General features: G+C 37.5%; 1 protein-coding gene across 9 annotated transcripts in view; it reads left to right on the plus strand.

The window, feature by feature from the left end:
* LOC110830662 (lachesin) overlaps nt 1-27,706 on the plus strand; it is a 555,442-nt gene that overhangs the window by 70,754 nt on the left and 456,982 nt on the right. For 8 of the 9 annotated variants that reach the window (XM_087340972.1, XM_087340974.1, XM_087340973.1 and 5 more), the window contains exon 2: nt 8,252-8,321. The gene's annotated coding sequence lies outside the window, so the exon portion shown is untranslated. Of the gene's footprint in view, nt 1-8,251; nt 8,322-23,481; nt 23,572-27,706 lie in introns of those variants that run through there. The other variant, XM_087340976.1, reaches the window with a different exon arrangement.

Consider the following 27,706-nt stretch of genomic DNA (forward strand, 5'->3'; position numbering starts at 1 on the left):
GGTATGGTCCGGTGCTGGGCTGTTGTGAACACGGTAATGAAACTTCAGGTTCCATCAAGGATGAGTATTTTACTTTCTTAGCCACTAGGTTATTTGTTTCTTGAGAAAGTTTAATCATTCGATACATCGACCCGTTGTATTCAGTTCTTACAATCCTACAGTGGCTGACATTTTAAAATTTTACACCCGTTTTTGCATGAGCAGACTGTTAGTTCTGTGTCTACGTCATATTTAAATCTGTGTGTACAGAGGTACCGTGTGTGTACAGGGACATAGAGAAACACAGATGCAGCGCGTGAAATGAAATCAATCATTGGAAATGTTGTCAATTTATCCGACGCCGATGTCCGTTTCCATGCGTAGGCTGTGTTCCGCCAGCCGACGTGGTCGTATATGTGCGTGAGAGATAAAAGGGTAAGAGGCAAGCAGGGGTTTCCGTACGTTACGTGGCTTATACGTAGAATATTGATAGCTCTATTAGTAAACCCTTGCGTGTGTTTTTTATTCATTTCGTTTGCATGGTCCGTGCGGGAGAGAGTTATGGCGGAAGTTTGATCAGTCATTTTGCAGCTGGAGAGTATGTCTGTACATTGTGATATAGCGGACGCGGTAAAATGAAAGGATATGCAGAATTACTGTGCAGATTAATTGTATTTGTTTACCATTATAAATAAATGTTAACAGAAGAGTCATTTTAACACCCGCTGTGTTATCTCTAGTTTGTGTCGTTAAATAAGGTATATTGCGTGTCCCTTCTTTGGTAGTGATAATTTGTTCTGCTTCATCGTGAATGTCAAGTGTTATTAATGATACGTCTAATCTGGAGATTGATTACAATGTAGTTGTTATATTTGATTCGATTATTATCCGTAGTCGCTCAAAACTTAACCGCATTAAACAGTAAAAAACCTATAACCAACTCCATAGAGTATGGCCCTTGTTTAGAACTCAGAATTTGCTCAGGTAGCCCTGAAAATCCCTTACCTTCATGCAACCAACATTCATTTTCATGTTCACAAGATCTCGCCACTATCACCCGTCCTTAGTCCTGGGCTATATAAATCCAGTCCACTCCCAATCTACTTCCATTAGATCTACTTTAATAATATCCTTTCATATAAGCGTATGGTTTCCGAGCGAACTTTTCCGTTCAGACCTCCCTTCCAAAACTGTGGAAGCATTCCTCATCTCTCCGCGTGCACTAGATGATTCGCTCTTCTCATCCGCGGTAAGTTATTTCGCGGAGTGCAAATATGAATCACCTCAATGCGTAGTTTTCCCTATCTCCTGTTGTTTCATCTCTCTTTGGTCCAAGTATTTTCCTCAATCTGTATTTTTTTTTTAATGAGAGGGATTAGGTTTCACACCCACCAAAATAAATAGACAAAATTGTTGGTTAGAAGATTAAAAACAAAAGTTTTACCTCAAAGGAATATTTATACCACAAATCACAGTACGAGTAAATTGCTACATACCTCATCATGTAATACTGTTGAATCAGAAGTTTAGAGAGAAACATGAAACAGCAGGGTTGGATTTGCTGGGATGCGTTTCTTGGCGTCGGCAGGATCATTTCGCTCGTGGGAGCAAAGGCGATGCTGGAGAGAACTACAGATAACGTCTATAACTTCAGACTTCAAAAATAAATGACGGAAGCTCAGTGAAAGGTAAGAAGGAAGGCATATTCCTAGGGACTTTTGAAGTATAACCCACAAGGAAGAGGAAATGTTTGAGGACCAGCACAAAGGATTTATAAAAGGAGACTGTAATGGTCAGGAAACAGGCCTTTGGGCGTAGTCCCTGAAGCTGAAGACGCAGATTTAAGATTATATTGAATACTTATCATATACTGGACCGTCCTTCTAAATTTGTTTTTAATTCCGTGGAGTGGGGTCCTCCGTAAGTTGATATCGCCGAGGTAATAAATAATTTCTCTGAATTTTATGAAAACCCAAGGCCCATTTCTGTTTTTAGAAGATTCCGTCACAGGACCGTATCCTGAAGTCGGTTGAATCCGCTATTTCTCTGTTATTATTTTAATGGCAGCTTACCACTTGTACCTGCTTCTCCCAGAGACGATAAATGGATGTATTTTATATTTAAGTAGATCCGTACCATCTCGCAATACTAGAAGTCAAGTAATTACGTATGTAAACGCAAAGAACTGCTAACTGAATATCACGGTCTTCTGGAATATTGGAGACGTATAGTCAGATAGAAATTGATGGACGTTTCAGAGGTGTTTAATGTAGTAGCTTTTATAGTCGCCGCCGTGGGAATCTCACAAGACTACTGTCCACAGATCACGAGAAAAAACCCTGCTGGGGGAAGTCGTTTCTGGTGCGGTGCGGGGGGGATGTTACTTATCAGCTGGACTAGAGGGCTGCTATTGGTGGGAAGTGTGATACGTCAGAGTTTTACGCTACTACACAGACTGAAAACATCAAGCAGTTAAGAGTAGCGTGTAGTGAGTGCACCTCTAATGTGTTCTGCGGGTGTTGCGATAATATTCTAGATTAAATCACTGTGCCACTGTGAGGTAAACTTAAAGCTGTACCCATTTGAACACATGAAAGCCTGTCGTCTGTTGTTCGTTCAGTGGATGTGGAACGAATGCTTTTAGGATCGGTCGTCACTCATCGCGAAATCTTGCGCATGCGCGTACATCGAATTCCTAGCAGGGATTTTCTCCTGATCTGTGGACTGTACCAACTTCTTGATAGCGACAATCTTGAGGCCGAAACAGCTCATTTATTGTGATAACGTTTGTTTACAAGATAAAGAAGACGTGGAGGTATGAACTAGTAGAATGGCACTAGAGCGGTTTGACTGCTGCAGCGTCGCTTGTACGCGATTAGGCGTCAACAAACACTGACGTTGAATGGGATTGGATGGTAACGCACAGTTGGTTTCAACGTGGACATATTTTACACAAGAGGGATTGATTCAGGTATATCCCTTTGTATCTGGTATTGAACCTTTCCATTTCAAAACGTAATCCTTTAATATTTCAGCCGGAATAACATAGGCATACATACACATATGCCCATTTCCGTAATGAGTTACAGTATGCTACCTCCACACGTGAATATTTGGTGAAGATTGTTTCATACGAAGTAAATATTGAACGTACATTTAAAAATTACAGAGCATATGTTATTAGTATATGTTTATTCAACTTTATATTTTTATAACGCGACTCCTTAACATTTTCTGTTAAAGATTGTGTTAGAGACAGCATATTTCTTTGACGTTAAAGGTGACGTAGAACCTTCACTTTTTCTGAAGAATGCTCTTGTCCGCACAGGTCCTACATATCTCTGATCTATCATTAAAAAACACGACACGCAGGACAGTGTCGTATTTGAAACCTAAGTGAATGCGTAAGACTGCTGTCTGTAATATGATGCGAAATTAATAATAATTAATTTCTTACTGTATGAGCAAATATGACTGCATACATGCTGTAGGTGTGAATTAAACATTATAGTTTACCAATACATGAAACATGTAAGAACAATTAAACATAAATATTGCAGGAAATTATTACAAAAATGGAGCTAATGAGGAACTTAGCGTGAGTTTAAAAACAGCTTGTCATTAAGAAAATTGCATCTAAGGGGAAAATTGGAAATTTATGCGTTACTTGTTAAGAATATCTAACGATATCGAATGATTTTCCAAGTAAATTTTTAAATGTCTGCATCTTTCTTATAGAATTTACTTTCCACCCACTCATTTCATGTTGTTGAAATTGCAATCTGAACAAAATCCATCCATCATAATTGATGGATTGGAGAAGGAAGTTGAATATAGGTTTGATGTGTGCATCTATGGTTAAAGGGAAGAAGGAAAGAAAATCGATAGCTTGAATGAGTGTATAAGATCGATATAATGAACTACTAGACACACTTGAACTTGGCACCTAAAGTGGAATTTTATGTGTGGTAAAGTCCATTCATCATTCCGGCTGGCTTCCCTCGGCTAGATTCCGTCCGGCCAGTCGAAGTCTTGCCATTTTGCTTTACAACCTCCCATCAACATCGACATGACTTCACGGTTTCCGCCATTTTTATTCTTAATGACTAAATTTCTGTGTCGTATTGAGGTGTTAATATCGTATGATCTAGCATATCAGTCACGACATGTTTCGACGAAATTCATCCATCATCAGGTGACAGTTTTATTTAAATAAGTGCATTTTAGTGGTCTGTATATTACTTTCTGTTATCGTTGCTTGAACATAACTTAAAAAAAATAAAACTTTAAAATAAATATATTTTTTAGTGTAAGCCTTGATATTAATTTTTTTTTTAAAAAAATTTCAGTTTATATTTTGTAACAAGATATGCTTGCTGTATGGCAAGATATGCTCTGATTGTTTTTTTTTGTGAAACTTGAAAGTGTGTGCAAAAGTGTTATGAAGACAAAGATACCGCAAAGCAGGCCTCCTGATTAAATAATTGTTAAATCTTATCTATAGAAGCAGTATGCATGTTTTATTTAGAACCACTTGGTACTTGGAACATTTACGGTTTTCATATCAAAACAATGATCTCAGGACACTTATTGATAGGCCTGTTTGAAATTGTGTGAAAGTTTTCGTCACACCTAACGAAATTGCTCGGGGCTAAAATGTTTTATGCCAGATGAAATAAAAGATCCATTAGAAAAAAGACATGTTTCATATTCTAATACGACAGCTAGAGTGAAGTGCATGTCCACGGAAGAGAAAATGTTTGCTACTCATTCTGAAGAGCGAAGGAGGAGTATACGGACAAGCGGGCATATTCACCCCCGCCCTGCCACTTTCCCCTTCGTCCCATGAATGGCTCCCTTGACCTTACGTAATGTAATTTCAAGGACCATTAGTTGCCACCCTACAGCCGTCTTATCCCCCCGATACTTTGTCACCCCCTGATCTACACCCTGCCGTGTGTTATGGACTTCAGGCCTCGTCATTGTACCGCTGTTGCGAAGGAACAGCGTACATTCTATTTGCATACGCAGTAAAACCCACCTCCATCTTGTGGCTCGTTCGGAAGAGTGATGTATGTCGCGGTTCCTACACGGCAGTGTTTACAGACACAAGAGATAAGCGTGAAGTTGACTGAAGAGTGTTTTATAAAGTATACTGTGCGGATGTTCAGTGTCTTCGAATTTTTTGATGTAAAGTCCTGCACATCAACCATTATACACGCTTACATGAAAAATAACTTTAATTTGTTATTGCAGCAGGTGTTCTTTGCTTTTTTAATTTTCTTTATTTTGTATTTTCTTCTGTCCCTTCAATCCTGAGCGTGACTGTACTCCATTAAAATGTTTTTACTAAGGCCAGTAACTGTTCTTAGTCGGTTATTTCGCAGCATACATTGCGGTATTGCTGTGTTTTTATAAAAGTTTCATGGAAGAAGAACAGCACAAGAGAATGGTTAACATCTACCAGACTACACAGCGCAACAACCCAGAAGACAGAAATCTTCATACTCATCACCCTGATGACGGAGGCAGTATGACCTCTGAAACGTTGGTTAGCATCGACCAGACTACACGGCGCAACAACTCAGAAGACAGAAATCTTCATACTCATCGCCCTGATGACGGAGGCAGTATGACCTCTGAAACGTTGGTTAACATCGACCAGACTACACAGCGCAACAACCCAGAAGACAGAAATCTTCATACTCATCGCCCTGATGACGGAGGCAGTATGACCTCTGAAACGTTGTTAAACATCGACCAGACTACACAGCGCAAGAACCCAGAAGACAGAAATCTTCATATCATCGCCCTGATGACGGAGGCAGTATGACCTCTGAAACGTTGTTAAACATCGACCAGACTACACAGTGCAACAACCCAGAAGACAGAAATCTTCATACTCATCGCCCTGATGACGGAGGCAGTATGACCTCTGAAACGTTGGTTAACATCGAGCAGACGACACAGCGCAACAACCCAGAAGACAGAAATCTTCGGTGCTTATGTTGCTAAGCTAACCAGAAAAAAACAATTTTCGTCGCACGTCTTCGCAGCTCACTATTTAAATCCTGTGTTTATCTTCACTAGTTCAGTTTAAAACTGTTTTTCAACCGGATTCTGTTATTTTAAAGTTTAATACTCCTTCATATTTCGAAATGAAACAATGGTAGTTTATTTTAAGCTACAGTTCTGGTAAGGAGAGCCTGTACCCTGGCTGAGTAGAATTCGGGACTCATGGAATACGAAATAATGCTAACCACTCGACCATGTCTTTCATTTGCAGAAGTTTGTTGTTCACTCAGGACGATCATTTCTCTCTGCGTCATCAGAATTTATGTACAAAATATTGTAGTTAAGGATGTAACGTTAAAATATTAACTGGAGTTTAAATATTGCTGCTTGATTACTTGTAATTCATCTTTGGCACGCTAAGAAACTTCTCTGGGATTTGAGTAAACAGAAAGACATAGAGGAAATTAAAGTCAATAGCAGTATAATAATAATAATAATAACTATAAAACATTTTAATTTTTATTGTCTCCAGCCAGGCTATAAATAGACTAGTGATTTTCATTCTTATAAATAAATTTTAACACTGCTGGTACAGTTTATAAGTGAAATAAACTTCTAGCAATTGTTTAAGGCAGATAAAGACACAAGTACTCTATCTAATAGCACTGGGATTTTAAATATATTGCTATAATTCATCTTGAAAGAAACACTTCTTGTAGATATGACACAGTAAGTTGCTTGCCTCGAGGGGTTTACGAGAAAACATCTCTTCCGTTAGACATGCAATCGCTGTGTCTAGAGGCGTTGAAAATAAAGGCAAGACTTTTTTGTGACGAGTGCATACTTCTGTTTTCTTACATTTATTGTCTCCACTTTTCGTTTCAAGCAAGACGAGAGGTTTTTATAATAGTGAGGGGGATGGTGGTGGCAGGGGTGTAAGGAAATAGGAGGAAGTGGGGGATGAAAGGGGAAATGAAAGAACTTTGGGGATTGGAGCTGAGGTGTGGGAGTAGCAATTACTGTAAGAGCACTTTTGTTACTTCCAGTCGTACTGTTGCACTTGTTATGATGCACACTATGTCCTGAGTTTAATCTTCAAGGCAGAAAGGCAAATAAACGAAATCCTGCAATTTCAATATCAGATTGATATGGCGAGAGTAAATTTTTGTTTAGAATTCGTTACGGTTTATGAGTAAATTGTGATGAAAGCCAAGTTTCGGTTTTACTTTTCTATGCATTACCGTACAGTGCTTAGTTTAAGTGATGAAATATCCCGTAAGTCTTAACTTTAAGTCTTTTGAACCAATTTCAGTGCCGTGTACTTTGTATTAAATGGACGAGGCAAGTCTTCGATAATGTGTTCTGAGAGTGTAACAAATTGTGAAACTTCAAATAATATAGTGAAAAATCTAGTTTAAAAGTATTATATAATACACATGAATCGTTTTGAACTTTAAATTGTTCAACAAAACAAAGAAAACATTTACGCTACATAAAACTATCCCAGGTGTTTAATACGTAACACCTTTAGCTAAATGCTGTAGGATTTTTGTTAACTCAGTCACATATGCTTTAAGGTGAAAATCTGGCTAAATCCTAACCAGCCTTGCAGAACTAGAAACGAAGACACGAATGTGTCCTGTCCAACTTACCTCAGTAGCTCACATTTTGTGTTCCAACGATTCTTAGTCCACTGATGTGTTAAAACAGTTTGATGCTTCAAGAAGCAACGCTGTGCTGTAACACTTGGAGCTAAATTATTATTACGAAGTTTCTGTGGAAAGTCGTCCCATTTTCACAAGCCCACACACATGACAGACAGAGGCTTGGTACTATAGTCCGCCGTTTCGTTAACCAGAGGGAGTGGTCTGTTTGAATGTACAGTAATTAAGACACACGGATGGACTGCGGAAAGTCAAGATATACCTCAGTGGACATTTGTTTTCAGATACTTGTCATTGTGCTTCATGTCCTATAAAAACTAATTTACGTGAAATTTTACTGAGAAATATCTTGCATAACGTCCACTTCGAAGACCTACATGGAAATAGGACCACACCATTAAGGCGGGTCCTACACAAATAGGTTTTTTTGGACCGGAAGGTAGATAGATCTTACTTACATTCGTATCGAGTGTCGGGCTTTGGTATTAACAGTTTTGTATTCTTCGAGTACTGCCACCACAATGACAGTAAAAATTACCTTTTAATAATACACACATGCATTTAGTGAAATTAATAATATCTTCTCTTTCCAGATTTAGATACGACGAGAAGTTTCCGACGTCCAAGAATCACAGCATCCCACGTGTCGCATCTATTCCCAAGGTAGGAATTTCAATTCACCGAATTAATCTCGCTCTCTCTCTCTCCCTCAGCCTTGCTTTATATACAACCCCTCTTACGTAGTATTTTTGCGGTAATCGCAAACATCGAAGAAGGCAAAAATCCCAACACAAATTTCAGAAGCTGTGCCTCGTTAAAATGTGTGGAGTCGTAATTTCAGAATTACCTTTGCGCCGATACAAGCTAACTTCCGGGTCAGTAATGAAGCCCCTAATTTAAGACCGTGGGTATGATGATGTGCTGACTTGGTGTGGACCGTCACACACCTCGTGGGGGGGTGATGGATGAGTATGTATCTGTGCTGACGCGATGATTAGTCGGGGAAAACAGAACTCGGAGATGAGTCTGATGCATCGCTGCCACATTCACAACGTATACGAATTTGTCATTTGTTCTGTGTGGAAGTGAACATTGGTTCTTGCCTTGATGGAAGGCACATAAATTACAAGCGAAACACTCGTATTCATACTCGCCGCCATGAGATTCTGAAATGTGATCTAAGTTACAAGCATGAATTGTTAATGAAAATATTTGAACTTCGAAGGGTGATGTATGTAGGCAGTTTCTCATAACAAGAACTTCACAACAGGTTACTTGTTTTGTACGTATCGGATGTATAAGCAATGTAATAAATTGAATTTTTTTCTAATTTGTATAAGCATATTCAATGTCACAACTTATATAATGAAGAATAGATGGGGTGTACTTGAATTATTAGCAAATTTATTGTTTTGTTTAATTTACGTCAATAGTTCGCCTCCCTATGGATCTCTGTATATTGATTTTGAAGGTTCTGAAACTTTTTCAGTTTCCAGCCTTGAGTGGTGGAAGCTGTTTCTTATGTCACACAGAATTTTCGATGTTCAGTCCCTTAAAATATTTGTTATGCAGTCCTGAACAACAAACCTTATACACTTTTACCTGAAAACATCAATCTTAGTTTCGTAATACAGCACGTATTTGAACTGGTTCTGATAGTGCTTGTCAGTAACGCTGTGCTATATGACTTCGTCACTAGAGGTTGTGTGTACCTTAATTAATATACCTAAATTTCTAGTGACGATGAAAGTGAACTTGGGACATTTGCTAGTCCTTTCTTCGGCAAGTTTTACACCAGCTAGAAGTAATGTCCGCATTTACAATGGTTGAATATCCGTAGAACAGGATATACGGTACATTTAGAGACGAAGCCAGTTCTATCCCTTGGGATGTTTTATCTTGCCAAGATTACAGCGAGAAGGTTGAAACTAAGCTGGTTATTACAGACGCAATAAACGTGGTAATGAAGTCAAAGAAGATAGAAATCAGACACTGGAAGATGTTGAAGAAGGAAGCGTCAAGTCCTTCCTTCATTACATATGGAATACGAGCGGAAGTAAGGAATTGCACAAGCTTGAAGAATAAGAATAAGAAGAAGGAGACCGAAAGAGGAAAGAGACGGGGACATCAAGCGAAGGTGGAATGAGGTGAGACATTTCTGGGGGTGGGGGTTAGGTGACAAGACTGTGATGGTAGTGGGGGAAGGGAGGAAGATGAAGGAGCCTTATTATGTCGTGTCCCAGCGCACGTACCGTCCGCGAATTGAACTTGGGCGGACGGGAAGAAAGTAAAGTAGATAGAGGAAGAGACGGCAGAGAATGTGCAGAATTCAATTAAGGCGACACAAAGCGAGCACCGAGCCTTCCGTTCAATGGGAACACTTCGCCCTCTGGACGCACCTGGCAGCCTGTCGCTACCCACTGTCACCCCCTCGTATGGTGTAATGGAAAAGAATAGGTGGACATCGGCCTCACAGTAAAAGAAAAGGAGAGATAATTCTTATTTTGTGAGAGAAGGATAGTCTGTCTTTAGGATCGCTCTTTATGAAAGAGCATCTGTTCCTTTGGTTATCCGTAAGATAGATTCAGCTCAGATAAGTGTCTTTTGCTGTGTACGAACAGCAGGTACATAAAGAGTGCAAAGTAAAATTGTATGGGAGAATTATACAGAACTTCAGTTTATTTTTTACAAGAAGAGGCCCTTAAAATTGAGCCAGAGTTCAAAAAACATAAAGACAAAGTATCATACCACCTGCACCAAAATATTTTCTTGCACGTTCCGAGTATTTTACGATACATTTACAGCACAAAAAAGAATTTATGCTTTTAGAAGTTTCTAATCCAGTTAAGAATAATGTGCGTACATATGCCACATAAATCAACATGTACGTTTATTAAATTTATTTAACTAAAAGTTTCACTATTTATCTCGAACATCACGTATTTATCGTCTAAAGTGACTTATCGGGAACTTAATATTTGGATAAAAATGTTCTCCAAATTTATCTAGGTTTGAAATGTAATACACAGGTTTTAAAATTTCGCAACTAGTAATTAACTAAAACTCCATGCATCATGGTCCTTGAGAATCTTAAAGTTGTCCTGTTAGTCAAATTCCCTGCCTTTAATGGGTCCGGACGGTACGTTATTGTTTTAAAAAGAGCCCCCTCCCCACTAGATTCTATTCTGACCCAGATGAATTCAGTCGATACCAGTACCCTATTATATTTATTTATTACAGTTTATTGTTATCCTTTCATCTACGGCAAGTTATCCCAAGTGTATTCTTTCTTTACGGTAGTAAAATTTTTTACGCAGTTCTTATCTGTCCCACGTCTGCTCCCTTACAATCCCATTCTGTATCAATCACCAAATATAACCACAAGACGAAAGCTGAAGAAAAAACCATCTGAACATTCCTATTAAATTGTAGGATTTACTTCTGAGGGAACGCAGAACACGATAATAATTTCAGGCTACTCAAGTATAAAGAGATCACCACCATAGTTCTGAGTGAGAGAGGGTTTGCATAGCTGATGGTACTCCTCAGGTACTAAAGTTTGAACTTCGTACCCTGTTCACTGAGGTACAACACGTAAATGGATATAAAAGTTTAAAGTGTGTTGTTGTTGTTCCAATTGTTTTGCTGTTGTTACTGACATACTGTCGCTGCTTTATCAACTAGTTGTTGCTCTGTTTTCTGCTACGAGCCCAGAATTTGTACTGTTTAATTTTCCTCTTAATGCCTGGTAATTCGTTAGCAGCGCTTGAACGATTTCCCGTCCTAGACGAGCAATACATCTCAGCTGGTAACTAAATCGTCTCTTGTACTGTAACAGCTGTTGTAAATGTGGCTCAGTAACTAAAGTTCCAAACGAGTCTCTGTATTTTGTGATTCACTATGATACTGTATGTTCCAAAACGTATTCAGTCATATTAGGTTATTTAACGACGCTGTTTGAATTGCAAATGTTCAAAAGGGGCGGTCATAGTTTATTTTAAGTAACTTTTTCGGCATTAGTTTATTTATTTGATAATGAAGAAAATTAGTAAAATCCTAATTATGATGACTTGCAATCCATACGTGGATGGATGTTTAAAATACAAGTCTATGAGTCTACAGACTTTTTTACAATAACCTGCCGCTTGTAAAAACAGTATTAATCGTAATATTTTTACTTACCTATGAAGAGTGTTATAACAAAATTCTGATAAAATATTGTACCTATAGCAGAGGAAATAATAGAAGGACATAGATACATCTTAGTGAGAGGAATAAAATATAAAAAAAAATTAAAACGAGGAAAACGCAGGCATCTTAATCACGGTACCCATTGGAAGGACCGAGATTCGAAATATAAATGTTACCGCTTTAGCTAGACACTGCCCTAAGTTACGATTTCTGGACTTTTAAAAATAAACAAAAATAAAACGCTATTTCCTTCTATTGTTCTTGGTTTACCAATGCCTTGATCCACGACAGACTTGTATAATTATTTTAAACGTTTACGTACACATTTTGGAATAGGCCTATAAAATCATGCTGGAAGATTTTCTGTGTACGCAGAAGAGTGATTAGTGTTAATTGTGTGTGAAGCCGCAAGCAATGAGCGGTTTGTGTGATCTCAAGAGCATTAGTCGAAGCAGTGGAGAGGCAAAGCCCCCTGGGAACTTTGCTGTTCGTCTCAAGGTGTCAGAACAAATTTCCACACATAGGTACGCTGTATTCAACCGGAGAGCAGGACTTACTCTAATGAATACATTTTCCGGTACACAAGCTTTGCGTCTGAGTACGAATTACAAAGCTGTCGAGGAGAACGGAGTCCTTAACTTTGAAGCGACATCGACATTGCATTAAGTACATAAAATGAACTTACTTCTGAGAGATCGTGTGCATACGTACTAATTTCTCATCAACAAAACCAGTGTACGGATTTGGATAACATATCTGTAAGACTTCCTGTTGTTTAGAAAATCGACAATGAAATTTTAGGTTCTCACAGCGGTGAATATGTTGATGCTGGTTTCCTTAGTTGTAACGCCTTGTGAACGTGTGTTCATCTTCGACATAAACATTGTCGGTAGTTCTGTTATTCGTGAACACCAAACACAATATCAGAAAATTTTAATCTCGCATGCATCTGTTACGAAAAAAAAAAATTCGATCAAACTTTTTGTCGGAAAATTTCAAGAGACTGTGTGGGATACCTGGGCATAAAAGGGAGGTTAATATTGAAATTGAATCCTGAATCTTGTGATCACGGCAACGAACCTTTGGGACCCGCAAAGACGAGAAATTGTTCTGATTTACTTAGCGACAAGCAGTTCCGTCAGACAAACCCTACTTTATGGGACTGTTTTTCTGACGAAAGAAGTTTTCAGTCGAGTACAGGAGAATGTTTGGTAAATATTACTTCTGTTATTAAGTAAATATTTTCTTTTGTTAATATATGTTCTTTGATATACCATTAGGGTTAATATTGACGATGTTAAATACATTATTTTGGTTTCATAAAAGAGGTCTTGTAGTAGAGGATAGCAATGGTAGATACGATATTTTGAACACTGAGATTATCCATCATTCTTGCAGACGAATGGAGCATCAGATATGGACCAAGAAGATAGATGATGAGAGGTGGATGAGATAATAAAAAATCCTCTAATGGAAATGTGACAAATAGCTGTGGGAGTTTGAGATTCTACAGTAACATCCAGTTATGAATGAAAAAAGTTGTACTCTACAATCGAAATCCAATTTAATAACTCAAAATCCAACTGGCAACAAAACTGCATTCTCGGTTGGGAAAATTGTTACTGAGCAGGGAGGGGGGAAGTGAGTATCTAGGAGAAGTGAGAGGGAAGAGCTGAACAGACAAAATAAATGAATTCGTGTTAGGTTCATAATTCACATCAAACCATCCTCTCCAAGCAGTGTCATTCTCCGCCTCCCTTTAACATCCCTCTACGAATTCGACCTTTTCAACCCCCAACTTTCCCCCCTCCCACAATTCCTGGAGCTGCAGCATCCTGGGCGTACATCTGTCTACTGTAGTCCATCGTTATACAATGTTCTCAGCTCCCAATTTGTCACCTCATTTATCACGTAGATTTCTCTGCAGGTCGTGCTGGTGAAAAGTATGAACCATTATGACTGGCATCGTACGGAACTTCGCGCACAGTCGCTCAGCACACAATACACCGTTGTCAGTCCGAAGTAGCCAATGACACAAGCCTGTCTCTGTGATATGAAGAAAATAATATTCACTTCCTCCTTCTCGTCATATGCATCTACTGTGCAGAGGAGACTGTATATAGTACAGTCACTTTGAAAACAGGGTGCCTGGGGTCATATAACAAACTTCATGAAGCAGAGTCGTCCTTGAGACACTAGCAGTATGCCCAGGTATTCAAGAAATTGTTGGTTGTTCATGGAAACCGATGGTTCATTATCATGTCCACAAGACACGTGGACACCTACCAGAAACGAGGGTCTCGGACGAACATAAGGCTTCCATCTTGAGCCCTGGTCATGGTTTAGTAAAATAACAAAAGTTTGCTGTCGTTAATTATTTTTCGGTGGTTACACCTCAATAGTTTTCACAGATCTTTTAGATTTATGGTCCGAAAAGGGATGTTTGTGGTCTGTCATTACTCTCAAGTGGTCGAGTATGGATTCACTTGACGTGAGGTCTCTGCAGAGTCAGTGACTTCTCCTGTGACCGCGAGAGACACCTCCACGTCTCCTGTTTCTGCGCAAATCTCCGATTCTTTCTGCTTGCTACACACGACCCAATCTGGCGGAATTTGCTGCAAGTCCTGTCGTGTTTGTGACGTCTGTCCTGGGATATAGTTCCGGTGCAGTTAACATCACACTCACATCCCACATTGACACTGACCTGCATAATTAGAAACGCTATCAGATTTTATTTCCAAAAAAGGCGATTTACATTCTGTCTCCATGACAACCGCTTTCTTCACCGAGTCCGAGTTGCTAACACTTCTGCCTTTTTCTCGAAAAGTCACGGGTTCGATTTTCGACAATGAGACAGGTTAGGACTAAGTGAGCTCGAAGCTCCTCGGTAATATAAATCACTTGTAATTTATGTCCTTACCCAAAGGTAAGAGACTGTTTCACATCAATACAAAATAAGTTGTAGGATCGTTGTTGTACATGATTATCTCAAGCGTTCTGTAATATAGACATTTGAATTTCTCAAATGATCATTACCAAGCATTTCTCATTTCATCACGATTCGCTTTTATTTTTTTTAATATGTTCCACAGTTAAGTTTTAAAATCGTTACGTGTTCTTACACTCTGACTCTATGGAACTAACTTCGAATTATTGTCATCTCGCTGTTTACATGATTACTGGATAGAAGAAATAATTACCTTTGCCTTTTTCGAATTATGATTCTGGAATTTTCCGGGAGGTATGTTAAAATCCGAAAAAAATCCTTATTCAGGATAGCAAGCCTCCGGGCCAAGATTTGAAACCGGAATAGACCCAGTAAGATACAGAAGTGGTAGCCGATATCTGTAATGTGGTGTTTTTCTCGACAGTAGACTTATGTGATCAAATTCGAAAAGCCTCTTACAGTACTGCTGACCGTGGGATTACTGTGAAACAAAGTTTATTGGAAATTGTTAAAATGGTTATTAGCACTGGAGTGCTCTGAGTTATAATTGGAGAATTGGAATTTTCAGGAAGTTGCCTTTATATGCACCATACGAGTAAATATATAAGTCAACGTAATGCATGGACACACTGTCCACACGAAGTATTAAAATGCTTTTAGTCAAAACTCTGGTGAAACTCCTTCCGAGTTATTTACATCAAAATAATAATCCGGCAGGAAACGTGACGAATATTTACCACTGCGATGTCTGCATACCTCCAGGCACAGTAAATATAAGAACGACGTTGAAGAGAATTTGACTTCATCAAAATTCCGAGCGCCATTCGTTGAGGTGTTGGTAGGACCACGGTACCTGCAACATTCATATGTGATTTCTGTCTCATAACCCCATCCAATAAGCTGCACCCAGTGATTTCACTCTCCCGTCTTTGAAGCATTTTAGGAGGAGACGAAATCTTCAAAATCGTTCCAACCTATTTACCTCACTGACGTATTCACATCCATTTACCCTACCCCGAGAGTTATGAGGACAGAAGGACCCTATTCCGTGTATGAAATTGAAATAAGTTGTTTTTCCGGGCGTCGTCAGCTAACGCACGCACAACGCATATAAGATACAGTTTGTGATTGACAAAATGTGTTGTGTAGAAGTGACCAAATTCTCATTAACGACGCTAGAATGTTCTGTTTTACATATGCTGCTAACATTAGGCAGTTTTTCGAAGTAACTCGAAAGAAGATAAAGGTGTTAATGGGACATGAAAAGGAATAAAGAGGGTAAGGGATTTAGATACGAAAGAAATCGTTGCCCATTGAATTTAAAGGGGCCTTTTTCCATTAGTAACAAATATTCTTTCTTGTCGGCTGGAAAGCTAGTGTAGTCGTGTGTTTGCCATTATTTAGACATTAATTGAAGAGACGAGAAGACATAAGCCTACTCATTATTAAATTTGTCTTTCACTTGTATTATTTTACATAATAGGATGCCAGTTACAGAACTGTGTATTTTAAAATCATGGTGCCATAATAGGCTCAGTGATTTTCTTCCTTTGCACGATGGGTCAGAAATGCATGTCCGTGTAATTAACTATCAGTGGCTATTGAAGTATTGCTATTTTTTTCCGTTCTATTGTATATCGAGTGCCAGAATCTGAAACTTGTAGCATCACACTACAAGAGCTTTATCGGAATTTGTACGCGTTATTTCCCGCACACAGGGCTGTTTATCTTGAGAATTGCTGGACGAATTTGGACGAAATTTTATATGGACGCTACTTCATACTATCAGAAATTCGTGCTTTTGATATCATAAAATTTGTAGTACCAACATGGATGACAAAAGAACTGGCGATATGGGATTGACGTTAGCGACACTGTGTGTACAGTATGGATATAAGATGATGAAACTAATTCGCCGAATTAATTAAATCATGTAACCAGACCTGGCATTTAATCATTTTCTAAATTCCAGTTTCGGCACGCGTTCCACGGTTTGTACTCGAAATACAAGTAGATGTTAATAAACTTCTATCTTGAAGCGTGTTTTATATCCAACGAATAGCCGAAACTGTGCACGTATGCCCGGGATGAACAGGAAGTTCTGGTTCGCTGACAGGAGACAAGAAGGCTATTGTAGGGAACGATTTTATGGCTTTTCATTCTTGTTTCAGGTTGACTGTTGGCTTACTGCTAAAATAATTATATTTCTGTTAAAACAGCCGTGACAGAAGCACACAACTTCCTGTAGTAACAGTAACCAGACGATGCGGAAAAACGAACGAATTTATCTTCAGATTCTTGATATATTGCCGACCACAAAATCTCTAGATAAAACATTGTCGTTTTAGAAGAAAATCCTTTGTCTTCCGTATTCTTTTAATAGATGTAGGAAGTGCAGGAACATTTGATTTGTTTTTTTGTCTCCGTGTGTGCCCTCTCGTCCATTTTCGGATCGCTTAATAGCATAATTGATTTGTAATTACAATTTATAACTGGGCACAGCCCTTGCTTTTCTCGGTCTCGTCGTCTAATTCAGTCAAGGGCAAATATCACTATAAAAATGTTATCACAGTACTTGTGATGAATAATAAGAATACTTTCTTTTCATTATGTTGCCTAAAGTTAATCTAAGTTTTTAGACTAGAGGCCGATTCTCAAGCACAGCCACTAATGATTTTATGTTGTCCTGTTACACGTAAGTGTCGGAAGTAAAGTTCTCTGTTCATGTCGCGAAATATTTTAATACTTGAATAGATGTTTATTCCTCGTCCTCTTATTTCGAATATCTTAAAACAACCGCTGCTAGGTAAATTCTTCTTTCATAACCATTGTGATTTCACATGAATCTTTGATGAGGGTAAGAAGTCATGACCTTTCGGAAGTTGTTTTAACTCCATTATTTAGATGATATGTTACTATACTGAATTTTTTTATTAATGTTATTTCTCATTATTATTTGCTACAATTGAGTTCGAGCCCAATACCTTTCGAATACTAAGCTAATACACTATTAACTAAATAAGTGGGGCATCCCCTATTTAGATTCCAAACGTCACCATAAAAATTTAAGAATATAATTATAATAAAATATCTTAAAAGTACCTGTCAGTAAAACGAAAACTAAATATGTGAAGTTAGACGTAGAGTCAACTCCCTGACAGTGTTCGGAATTGAATACACCTCAGATAAAGGACAATTCCAAACATAATATTATTCTCTTGAAAAGCTGTCACTTTGACGTCCAAGAAGGAGGTACGCACATGCCACCCCGGAGCATTCGCCACTGCTGAGGGCTTTCGTGACAGAGTTGTTCATACTTCGGGTCGTGTTACCAGGGAGGTGTTTGGTTACTTAATGAAGGAAAAAAATATTTTAGAACTTTGTCGTCATACGCCCATCAGTAGATCACCCGATCCCATTTAAAATTATTTTTTCGTTGCATACGAAGCCGAAGAGACCATAACATTTCTTGGAGCCCAGTACTTTAAGCTCCTTTGAGATGTTATCCAAACATTTCTCATTATAAAGAAGCGAACCAAAGCAGAATTGGTCGCTCCCAGACAACTGCCAACAGCGCGGAAATGATAAATGTGCTCTATACGACTATAATACCCAACGCCACATCGCGGTGTAAAAATCGTTCAATTTTCTTACAGCAAGAAACTTTCTTTCCCGCATAAACGTATTGGAAGAAAGAGAATTCAGGGAATTCGATACAAATGCCCGGCACTGACATGACAACAGGTAACATGCGGTCGCTCTGAACCAGAAACCGCAGTCACGTTGTAATCAAGTAGAGCAAATGGTGACGGACCACACTTTGATTTGGGATCACTGTCAGGCGCTAGTTTCATACGTGGAAACATTCTGCTGTGTGTCTTCAGTTGAAAGAAGCTTACAAGAAACTGGCTTCTGATCGTAAAGGTCCGGATTCGATACCGTGCTATGTTTTTTTGGACGCTTATTTAAAGGAATTAAAATATACTAACGAGAAATTCCATTATTTTCTTCATAAATATGGACGAATTTATTGGTGATATTTTACAAAGTACAAAATATCTTCTAAACGCGAACTAACTAAGCTTTTTTATTATCATTTTCGAATTTAGCGGACGAAAATACATAAGAATTGACTAGTTTCGTTTCCGATATATACAACTCATTAAAATTTGTTTTCTAGTGTAATCTAATCATGGAATGTGATGGGCGGAGCATGTAGCGCATGAGAGAAATGAAAATTGTAGAAAATGATATATGGAAAGCTTGAAGATAAAAGAAAACTGGGAAGACATAGTCATAGATGGGAAGATATTGTTAAACTGGATGTTAGGGAAGTAGGTTTGGAAGGAGTGTGAACTAGAGTCGTGTGGTCTGTGATTAGACAGTGAACTTTCTGGTTCCATGAAAACTGATTGATTAGCTGAACAGCTGTCAGCTTATAAAAATAAGGCTAATTTATTGAGTTTGTTAGTTAGTATGTTTTATAATCTGCATACAGTGCTGAATGATTTGAGAAGATGGTAATGAATGACTAAAGGATAAGGACTTGACATAACTGAAATTTAACATGCCTGTACTATTCGGCCATTTTCCTGGAGATTTTGAAAGGAATAATCATGTCAATCACTAACCCGGTCAAGATTTGGAAGTTTTTAACCAGATATCGTCCGAATGCAAGTCTACAGCGTTGCCGGAACACCAGATTGGTCGGAAAAATGGTGAAGAAAAGATGAAGGTACATTTATAAAGTCACAGTTTTAACATCATAACGAATGGGTCAGTATGTTCGATACTTCTGAATTTTCAAGAATATCGAGTATCCCTAAATTTATGTTAATATTATTTTGTAATATTGTATTTGTAATTGTGCAGTATTTTCGTAATATGAAGTAGAATTAGTTAGTAGTAATTTATCTCTGAAATTCTAAATATTTTAACGTCTATCTTACATTAAGGTCCACTTGTTCATTGGTTTCATGCTGTTCAGTGATCTGTAAGTATGTTTAATTTTCCGCATCAAGAATAAAAATTTCCCCGAGGGAAAGTGTTCATAATTCAAAGGGAAATTTCTCTGATATTCCTTGATGTAGTTTACAGAAGAACAAAAATCCAGCTTCATTCCATCACCACTTTCTCTTCGAAGCGAATACCACGCTTTCGTGGTTATCTCCTAAGGCAAGACGTCCATGTTGAAACTGTTTGTGAACTGTAGCATGTTTTGAGTTCACGAATCTAAGTTCGAGGTTTATAAGGAGGGATGTGTGCCGAAAAGTGTCCAAAATCCACCTGTAGGAGCATTCATATACTCGCGCCACTACCAAGCCGGCATAGTTCACAACTCAAACTGTAGAATGCCTGAAATGTGCATTGACATTACAGAAGTAATGATTATGCTACTGACATGAACAAAACTTACAGCGTACATTTGCAGACAGATGACGACCTTGTTGGGAGTTTCAATGTTAAAATTATATTATAAAATATTATTTATGATATCTGGTAGGCCTCGACAACTGCCTTCACGTATTCACAGTCACGTTCACAGCCCATTTGGAAGAGAGCGAGACGATCAGATATACGTAGACGTAGCAAAGGTAATTGGAGTATTTTTGCAACTAAAATTATAAACGCGAATGAAGAAGACATTAAAATACTTTAAAACGGTTTATCCTGAATTTGACCATTCCGCAGAAGTTTAGCCTGTGAAGTATGTTTGCCCTCAGCGTCGGACAGTGGAACCACTACTGCATCAGATTCTGTCTATCATCGCTTTTCAGATAACGCCAACCTTACATACCATAATGCGACGAATATTTCATAGCGATATTCTCTGCTCAGTCACAGCGTTCATCGTCTTTATTCTGTATGCACTACCGCGCTTTGAATATCCCCTAAGCTTAGAACCTGCTAGCGAAGTATCAACCGGAGTGGTAGTTAAATTTCAATGGCATCTCTAAATCAGGTTTCTGAACCCTTTACGACTTGGGGCCACATTCATCCCTTCTTACCGACTTGTTGTCTACCAGGTATAATTGATGGCATGTATTAAAGCACTGACTAATGCCAACTAACGCCATGAAGTAGAATCCTTGTTGAGAAGCTGATAGTAGTTCAGGTTCTCAAAAAATTACGCACTTTTATGGAACCCTAAGATTTGTTTCGTTGTTCACAGTGTTCACTACCAGACCCTATCCTCAGCCAGATGAATCTAATCCATATTCTCACACATACTTTTCCTAAGATGTGTCTTAATATTATCCAAAAACTACGCCTTGGTCTTCAGAATTCTTTCTTCGTTGAAAGCAGCGTTTGTCAACCTGTGGTACTCGAGCCAATGTTGAGTGATACGCGAACTAAGTAAGAAAATCAAAAGATAATATTAACATAAATAAGTTTTCCCTGAACACATTTGGTTAGTAGTACATTTAATATGTTAAATTAGAATTAGTAGTACGCCACCGAAAAAGGGTGAGAATGGCGCTAAAGACTTCGGTGGGCCCCGGATTTAGAACGCTGTTGATAGAGTTACATTTGGAAATCACATCTAATCTTGCCTCGATCATGCTCTAACCCGCTGTATTTCATTGGTCAGGATAGGGTAAGGAACATTCAAAAACTTGTATCTTTTCAAATTTCGCTGAACTTCACATTTATTATATTGTCTGCGAATGTTCAAACATTATTGAAATGAGTCTAAGAATTTAGAGGAATATAATTTCAGGTCATATTCTCTGCGAAAAAGTATAAAATAATAACTAATGAGAGGACCAAAATATGTAATTTGATGCACTATTAATAGCGAGAACAAAATTCAGGTTTACAAACGGCTTTAGTTAATATAGCATTTGTTCCATGGAAAACTTAAATGGGAATTTCCCTGAGCCTTAATTAGTCATTTACCCAAAGAATTTTCCAATCAAACGTTTTAATTGAAATGTATCTGCATTAGATTGCTAGTTAAGTTACGCACAGTTCTCAGTTTACCTTGCGTTTCCTACGTTCCCTTGAGACATCAATTTCAGTAGAAACACCAAAAAAAGACTTCAGAGATCTTAACATAGGCCCAGATCCCAGAAACAGCAAAGAACGTGAATGAAAGAGTCAGTTGATCGAATGATTTGAGCATGTAAGCCCTTGAGACTCGTTACTCTACACAGTGATTCCTGCCTTTATACGTACAAAAACATAACATAATACGTATATTGCATAGTAGTAATATAGATACGTAAGTAGGGTAATATAGTAATTATTCAACATGTAATCAGTTTTGTGAGGTTTTGAGATCAGTCTAGCTATAACAGCAAATCTTTCCTCAAATAAAGTTTATTTATAATTGTTTCATGTTTCACAGCGATATTCTAAGACTAACATGGCACCGTGTGGACTTGTAGCTGATGTAACATTTCGGGAAAACATAGTGGTTCATCTTGAGGGATGAATATAGGGGCAGTAAGATAGTTCAAAACTTTGGCGACACTACAAACAAATCAACACGCTTCCACAAAACAAAATTTCACCATCGATGTATTCATCGCCGTGAGAACCTCAGAACACTTAAGACTGAATTTTTCTCAGTTCAGCCGTTTACTCTGCTTTTATTTTCAACAAAGCCTTCACTTTTAAAACTTAAAAGTGTATTCTTATATTTCTTTAAGCCAACTTTTTTTGTGGGCGGCTTTCTTATCGCACTGATGATGGGACAGAACGCATATCTGAAACGTCGGCCAACTTCTACTAACTTACACAGTCCAGATCGTTATTTTCACACTCAGTTCTTAATTTCCGTTTTACTCGCAGCCATGAAATAGAGTTTTATTACAACTAGGCAAACTGCGTTTCAGATGACCTCTGACTTTCTCATTACATTGGTTTTGATATATTCAGAACGTGTTATATCAGTGAAACATCTAATAATGATCATTACATTGAAGTTATTTGAAGCTGATTGTGCAATCTCATAAAGCTAATTTCTCTTCATATTGCTGTAAATAGCAAATGAGAATATCACATCGTTTCTGGTTACAATTTTTTACGAACCTAAAATGAACTTTGTATTGTAGCATGAAGCTGCTTTGATGTGTGTGTTGTAATTCAGTTCTGTGTAATGGAAGTTGTACTGTGAAAATTTACCTGTGGGTAGAACCGTGAATTCATGTTCTGCGCTCACTTACATCTAAAATTGACTGTAAATTACTGTGATGTACATCGATGCTTAAATTTTTCATCCGAAACCGGCGTTTGAGGAAATCCAGAAATTCGTTCCTCTTCTGTCTGACCAATCCAATCAACACAACTACAACATGTGTCTTAATGATCCAGTTTAATATTAAATGTGTGTTATTCCATTCCTCCTTCCAATTGTTTAAGACGAATTTAGAAAATGTAATTAAAGGGAATTACATTAGATTTACTTAAAAGATCTTTATGAAGTTGGAACAGGTGTTTTGTTGTAATCCTTGTAGAGGAAGGGTGATTTTTATGGTGAAAATTATGACGGTGGTGGTGACAAAAATGATCATGAAAATGATGATGGTAACGATGACGACAGTAATGATGCTTAGACGACCCATTCTTGAGTGCCTATGAGAATCTGCGCGTCCCAACTTTCGTTGGCTTTGATCTATTAAACAGTTGGTAGGACTCCTTCGACGAGTGATCAGCCCGTCGCAAGGCCTCTTCCTGTATACAGGACAGTACAACACAGAAAGACGCGGACAAACATCCATGCCTTGAGTGGGATTCGAACCCACGGTCCCAGTGACCAAGCGACGAAAGGTCAGTTATGATAAATAATTCATAAATGTTAAAACCTCTCAAGTACTTGCACTTATTTTAACATGCAATTTTAAAAATGTCTATGACTCTGAAATCTTTATTATAAAACAGTATAATTTATTACCTTTGTTTGTCTCGTATTTGATTGCTTTTATACTGCTATTTTTATGAAACATTTTATTTATATTTTACAAAGTCACTTTGAAGGTATAAACTTTTGTTATTAAATTGTGAAATTATTGCTCATAAAATAATCAAATGAGCTCTCGTCTGGGATAAGGTTGTACAAGATATGACACCTTGTTTGATGAGGTCATTCATCACTCAGAGTCTTCATAAATTGTGGCATCTCCTTGCACCCACACACACACACACACATCGCTGTAACCAAAAATTATGCAATACTCTGGCCTCACTTTATGGCCCATAACCGTAATATTGTAAACCGAATGGCTGTCCATACTTGATGTGTAGTTAGCTTGACATTTATCATATATATATATGAGTGAACTTAATGTTACTCTAATTTAAAACCTATTCATTTCAGCCTCCTTTGAAAGTTACTACAGACTGCTAAAATTCGACTTTAACGGAATCGTAGAGAAATTTATTTTACCATTTTATCTTCTTGTCTTCTCAAAACACTGTACAAAAATTTTACAGTACGGAAAATAACAACTGCTAACTATAAATAGCGTATAATATGTTAAGAAAGCATTTATTTAAATCTAGATATAAATCAGAAACTTAAACTGGGAAAGTGTAATAGATAATATTCAGCTAACTGTGTGTAAGTATAAAAGACAGATGAAGTATTAAGCGATAATGTCTTACGTAAGTGTAATTATAAAGAAACGCCACTCATACAAATTAAATCGCATTGAATAAAATGTAATGTAAATAAACATCATTACCTTAGCCGGAACCTGCATTCGACCGGTTCTGGATGGTAGCTCTGCCATGCTGATTAATGAGGCTGTCTGGCTTTATAGAGACTGTTTGACTTTGTAGCTGCTTTTAAAACCAATCTGTTTCTGGGTTTAGCTGGGTTCTGTAATGGACGCTTGAGTTTCTATTAAATAGTCATGCTTTTAAATGTAATGCTTTTGGATTCCGATCTTACATTTAAATAAAATCCTACTAAAGAACTGAAGTATTTGTTCATGGATAGGTGTGTTTACATTTTTGTTAAAGGGGTTTTAACGAGAGTAGAATTGCAAGGGTTTGACTGTGTTGTTAAATTGTATTTGACGCTAACTTACTGAATTCGAATAATTATATTATTTAAGGTCATTGACATACAATCATTTAATATCTATAAAAGAATTCCGAATACGTATGTGTTAGAATTACACAACATATATTTGATCGCAAGGTTAAACCTACGTGCTGTTATGCTATGAATGTATTGTTACAATCTCGCCATTGTGCTCCTTTGTGTTTGATTTTATTGAATCTGTAAATACTAAAACAGGTCAACTCTAAAAGAGGAATATTTTATATAATAGGCCGTAAATGAAAATGTTTCAAAATTTGTATCATAAAACGTACATATTTCGTCGAGAATTTATCGCATTGTAACGGACGTAATTTTATTGCGTTGTTAAGAAATTAACATTTTTCTCAACAGCAAATGTTTTTTTAAAATTGTTTTGAATCTGAGTAAATGGGATAATATTTAGTCAGTTCTGTAATATTTCGGTGCTTTTGTTGTTGACATCTCGTTTTACATTTCCCTTTTCAGTTACTTAGGGATCCTATTGTATTCTCTGACCTATTCATGTGCGATTCCTGTACGCGTCGCTTGTCTTGTGACAGGAAATGAGTATGGAAGATACGTGTGTGTATCGTTGAAGCTTTAGTGGGCAACTTCCTAATAGTATACGCCTATAAATGTGGCGACAATTGTGCTGTGTCCCTTGCATTTTATGTATTCCTAAAGGTAGTGTTTTTCGTGATATTTCTCACTGTTTTGGTATTTCTGACTTCCGATTTGTAGTTCTGTTTTTTGAAAAATCCTACAGAATAACATTAATAAATTATTAAATACATATATTTTTATATAAGGCCCAGTGGTATTAAAATTACAAATGATGGATTAAATATAAATTAATACATTTATTTGTGTGTTGTACTGGCTGATTTCAGTTAATTCCAACTTAATGTATGAATGTGTAAATTCAAAGGGGTAGTTTGATATATTACTGCCTATACTACTCGCCCGTGAAAGAGACAATCATAAATGTATCTAATAATCCTCAAACACGTGGTAGAATATGAATTCCAATATGGCTGCTCTTTATATGTATCAGTGAAAACATGCTTACTACAACCTGCGATATTTCTTAACCACCATTGACGCAACATAACGAGTGCATTTTGTAGTCATGCTAATTGTTTCGATTTACTAATTAATTAGTAACTTAATCTTTAGCGATTAAAGTGATAATTAATCACGTTCGCATTATAAATAATCATCTGCATAGCAGCCAATTGCTGGTTGGTGATCATTTTTAAAATCACTTTTAGATAACTAGGTAAAGCAAATAAATAAAATAAAAACACAGGCTTATCTCTTTAGCCTACTCATGAACTCTTACATACTTATCTCCTTGTTAACTTTCTCATTAACAAAACTAACGAGCGACTCTCAATGTAATGGCGGCATATAGATTTTCCACAATTTCCACCAAAACACGTGAACCTGCATTTTAAACATTGTTATAATGAATGCTAGTATATGCCTATGTTATGATTATCCCATGTAATCTCAAGTTTGTGCATAATTATTGAGCACAGAGCCCCATTATAGCATCAGGACGTATCGAATCACGTCCAAAACTTCATAACTTGATTCTTTGCTTGTAAAACTTTAGACGCATAGTCTCGCAAATCCATTGGGGTCAAACTTTTTATGAGAGCTTGTTTTTTAGATATATGCAAAATTTATACGGACTTACACTCTGACGGGAAATTGTTCTGGATCAGCTGTTGGGGTGGGGGTTAGAACAGCCAGAGAAATGTAACTTTCATGCTGCTGCTGCTGCTTATAAGGTAGCCCCAAACTTGTGTTCACTAGTTTCCTTATTTTCGAACTGAACATCCTCTTATACTGGCCAGCGTCATGCGTCCTATTCGAAATGCCCGGTTTGAATTTCAGCCAACAGAATTACTAATTGATAGTTTTAGCTGTTCTTCCCTGCTGTCTTTATTCAAATTCTTTAACAGCACAGATATTTTAAAATAGACAGCGGAGAATGTTTTCTGATATACACCTTTGTGGTGTTGGGAAATATCTTTCGCTAAACTCACAAACGAAAAAGTGTTGAGAAAGTTCGTCGTATGGACTTGGCCGGGTTTAAAGTCAGCTCAACCTGGGCGTTCTCTCCTGCCCAATTTTACCTAATGACAAAAACAGAATAAAGGTTTCGAGACGTAATTTTATAAATTGTTGTTGTAGACGATGGACAAATTGCAGAAGAACAATTTTACAGATATTCAAGCTGAATGGATCAATATTTATTGTATATGACAGATTTTACAAATTTTAAAACCAATTTTCTGTGCGAGTTTATATGTGAAACAGCACTAAACGATGTCAGTTATAGTATATAATATCACTAGTTATTATAAGCAAGTCGAAATATCTCAGCCATTAAAGTGAGAGATTTACAGCCTGGACCACCGGCGTTCGATTCTGGATAAGGTACAGGGATTTGCCATATTTCCTCGATTTTAAGATGTAATCGATTGTGTGATGCACCCTTGATGTACTAATAGGTTTACAGTAAGAATTACGTACCTTACAGTGGAAATTTCCGCTACTAAGACGTAAAACGTTTTTGTAAGAATACTTGCTGTTGACTTGTCCACTACCCCGTGATAGCACTCGAGCTTATTTAAGGGATACAATTTTTACCTTCGATTCTTAAACGCCATAAAATGTAAGACGCACTCCGATTTTACAATTTTTAAATGAAGGAATTGCGTCCTAAATTCGGGGAAATACAATATTACTTTGTAAGATTTGAGGTTTTCACAGCTGTGAGTATGAAGATATCTGTCTTCTGGGTTGTTGCGCTGTGTAGTCTGGTCGATGTTAACCAACGTTTCAGAGGTCATACTGCCTCCGTCA

The sequence above is a fragment of the Zootermopsis nevadensis genome, unplaced genomic scaffold, assembly GCF_977971745.1.
Source record: "Zootermopsis nevadensis isolate Lab colony 2312 unplaced genomic scaffold, Znev_1.0 Znev_ptg000061l, whole genome shotgun sequence".
Lineage (NCBI taxonomy): Eukaryota > Metazoa > Arthropoda > Insecta > Blattodea > Termopsidae > Zootermopsis > Zootermopsis nevadensis.